This window comes from Triticum dicoccoides, chromosome 3B, assembly GCF_002162155.2.
Source record: "Triticum dicoccoides isolate Atlit2015 ecotype Zavitan chromosome 3B, WEW_v2.0, whole genome shotgun sequence".
Classification (NCBI taxonomy): Eukaryota; Viridiplantae; Streptophyta; class Magnoliopsida; order Poales; family Poaceae; genus Triticum; species Triticum dicoccoides.
This window is the reverse complement of record NC_041385.1, coordinates 54,635,371-54,638,952: the sequence shown is the minus strand read 5'-3', so window position 1 is coordinate 54,638,952 and position 3,582 is coordinate 54,635,371. Positions and strand designations below refer to the sequence as shown.

Here is a 3,582-nt window from a genome sequence, read left to right as displayed (position 1 = left end):
GCCTTAATGTACTATGACCCAAAAAGTTTAGATCTAAACTTGTTTCATAGTGTCATAGGAATCAAATTTAGATCTGGAAATTTGTGCCATCGTAGTTCTCACTTGCCTGAAATTTGTAATTAGTGTCTGTTTGTCATGCTGCAAATCAAAATTAAATATGAAAACATGTGCTGAATTAGTGTCTTGGTCAACTATATATGTGCTGCATTATTTTTAGAGATGTTCACAAGTTTAGCGATATGTTCTCCTTGACAAGGCTTTTAATTTCGTAAACAAAACAATTTCGGGTCTCACCACAATATCAGAACTTTTGAAAAAGAAATCATATTTTGAGATTTCAAATTTCATTGGATTTTAACCTAATTTACAGAAATTAGTTTGAATTTGTCTCGAAATTTCAGGATTAAAAATATTTCGGACACTAACACAATTTTGAAAATATTAATAAAACTTTGTTGATATTTTTAATCCTGCTCCTTGGTATTATCGGTAGGATTTAGAGTTATATTTTTTTTCGTGCAATTTAGAGTTCACATTTATTTTACTGATAAAGCACATTGACATTATGTATATTTTATTTTATTTTATATATATGTAACGATAAAAGTAGCTAGTAGTCAAACTTCTCCGTTGACATCTGACAACAATATTTGTAGCTATAAGAAGGAAGAATTGGCCATTATTTATTTGTACCGTTATTGCCGATAGCACCTTCTTTCAAAAGAAAAGCATTATGCGATATAACACACTATTTAGCTTAGTTTTATTTTCGTGACTACATCCGTGATTTTGGAATCAACAATAGTTTCTCCTTCGTACGGACAGTTAGCCCAAACACCTCTGTCATATCAATGTCTTTTCTCTCAGCCCCAAGCGGAAGTTGCCAGTCAAAATGGTACAAAAGGTTTGCCAACATAAGCTCTACATTCGTGATCCCAAGGTTCATACCAGGGCACATCCTCCGTCTTGCTCCGAACGGCAAGAACTGGAAATCATTCCCCTTGAAGTTTACATGCATACTGCTGCCTTCATCTGTAAATCTTTCAGGAATGAACTCTTCTACATACTCCCACGAGCTCGGATCCCTACCAATGGCCCATGCATTGACGACCACACGTGTCCTAGCAGGAACTATGTATCCATCGGTGATGCAGTCAGCCATGGCAAGGTGCGGAGCAAGGAGAGGAGCAAGAGGATGTAGCCGGAGCGACTCTTTTATGACTGCTCTTAGGTACGTCATGTTGTTCATGTCGGTTTCACTGATAATTTCTTGTCCTTGGGGTACAATAATACCCCTCACCTCATCTTGTAGCTTCACCATCAGGTGTGGCTTCCTCATGAGCTCAGCCAAGGTGAATTCGAGGGCGTTAGCTGATGTGTCTATAGCACCAAAAAATACATCATGTGTATATCAATTAATTAGGGCAATGCATGAAAGATATATACAAATCAACTTGTTTAGTTTGAAAGGTATTATCTGTACTCATTGTGAGGAGAGCTTTCATGTGCTCTTTTGTGAGATCATACTCCTGTTGGACGGACAACATAATATCCACAAAATCGTCATCCTTGTGATCAGATGTTGACTTGCGCTTACTCACACGATCGTCAATCACCTTGTCCAACAGATCGGCCCATCTGTTCCTCACTCCTTCGGCCTTGGCACAAACCGCCTTCTTGAGCACTCCTACCCTACCCAATGACGGAAAGTACTCCTCCAAATTGAACCCGCCTAGCAGCCGTGAGGTATCCTTAATGAGTTCCCGGAACAACTTGCTTCGACCATCTTTCAGGAAAAACTTCCCCGACACGATGCGGCACGCCATGTCATTCGTGAATGTGTGGAGCAGCTCACTCATGTCCACTACACCATCGGCAGCTGCTTCCTGATTGATCTTGGCCATCGCCATGCTGACCTATAATAGCATGGGTCGTAAGACTTGTATAGTATGAGAAACTAACATTTACATATGTAGTACTTTCTCGGTCTGGGTTAATATATATAAGTTCCCCTCATATTTTTGGTCAAAGTTGGACCACAGGTTTAACTGCAATTTGCATGCTTTCTCTTTTAAGCATGCAACAGACAACTCTCTTTCTCTCTCTTAACCTTGCATGAAACACACACTCTCCCTCCTACCATTTGCGTGCAACACACACTCTCTCTCCTTTTATTTATTTCAATTCTTGCCATCATGAGTCATGTGATACGGGTGGGCGCATGCAGAATCTATATGTCACTTCAACCAGGTCCTGCCGTGGACCGCATGACCCTCCTCTCGTCGCTGCTTGTCTCCCTAAAAAAGCCTGTCCAGTTAAGTTGCTACTGCAAAGCGTCTGCAACTGGACAGAGGCTAGCGCGAATCTTATTGCCACTGGACGGCAAGATTGGAGGGTGCCGGGACTCCCAGGTGCCATCACACCTTTTCCAACAAATAAACCCCAACGGAGCGAGTAACTGTTAGCAGAGGACAACACGAAAGCCCTTTTCCTTTATTTTGTTTCTGACGTAGTGAGAGTCCAAATCAGTATGAGAATAATGAGAGTAATATCTTCAAAAAAAAAGGCTGCCAGCGCCTCGAAATTGCAAGATAATTGAAAATCAGTACCTCCTTGGTGGGGGCGCTGCGGAAAGACTGCACCTTCTTGACGCTGAGCATGTGGGTGGTGACGAGCTTTCGTGCTTGCCGCCAGTACTCACCGTATGGCGCAAAGCCGATGTCAGACGAGCCATACATGATGGTGTGGGAGATGACAGAGTGGGGCCGTGACGCGAAGACGTGGTCGTGGGTGCGCAGCACCGCCTTGGCGGCGCGCGAGGAGGATACAGCGAGGTTTGGTACGGCGCCCAGATGAAGGAGCATCACGTCGGGGGCCATGCTTCCTTGCGAGGCCGCGGAGGGAGACGTGGGGGAGGGAACCGATGAGGTGGAGGTGCCCGATGATGGGCAGGGCCGGCGGCGAAGGCGGGAGGCGCTGCCTTTTCGCACTGAACTTTCTGGTGAACCAGTAATGCACAGACACGAGGAAGAGAGGGCAGAGGAGAAATAACCATGACCGTGGAAGGATATCTGAAGAGTTTCTGCAGGAGATCCGCCATGGCGAACCGACGTCTGGAGTGATTGGCTCTGTAAGTACTCACTCTGGACTGGAGCTCTCCCGGAGAAATGACGAGCTCAGTTGCGTATAAGCAGCCAGGCAAAGTAAAAAAGGACAAAACCATGTACAGTATATGAATATGTTTGGAGCAATGAACTTGCAGCGAGATATTTGTGATGGTGACTGCACTGTGTCCAAGTCACGTCTAGTCTTCGAGATGGATGAACTCTAGCTTCGTACTCAACCAGCATACGTTTGCTCATAGTTGATCTGCAAAGTTTCAGGCTTTTCTGATTTCTTTTGCTAAGTTTTCGTGGGTGTAGCGGGGTGCAATGTCCGCGGGTGTAGAACAACCACACTCTATTTAAAACCATGTCTTGAATTCAATATTCAGATGAACTTTTCAATGGTATAATTTTTAAATCACGAAAATATACTCCCTCTGTCTTAAAATAAGTGTCTCAACTCTAGTACAACTTTATA

At 43.7% G+C, this 3,582-nt stretch overlaps 1 pseudogene; it reads right to left on the bottom strand.

Annotated features, from left to right (window-relative positions):
* Positions 1 to 775: 775 nt before the first annotated feature.
* LOC119280744 lies at positions 776 to 3,100 on the bottom strand (annotated as a pseudogene).
* Positions 3,101 to 3,582: the final 482 nt, after the last annotated feature.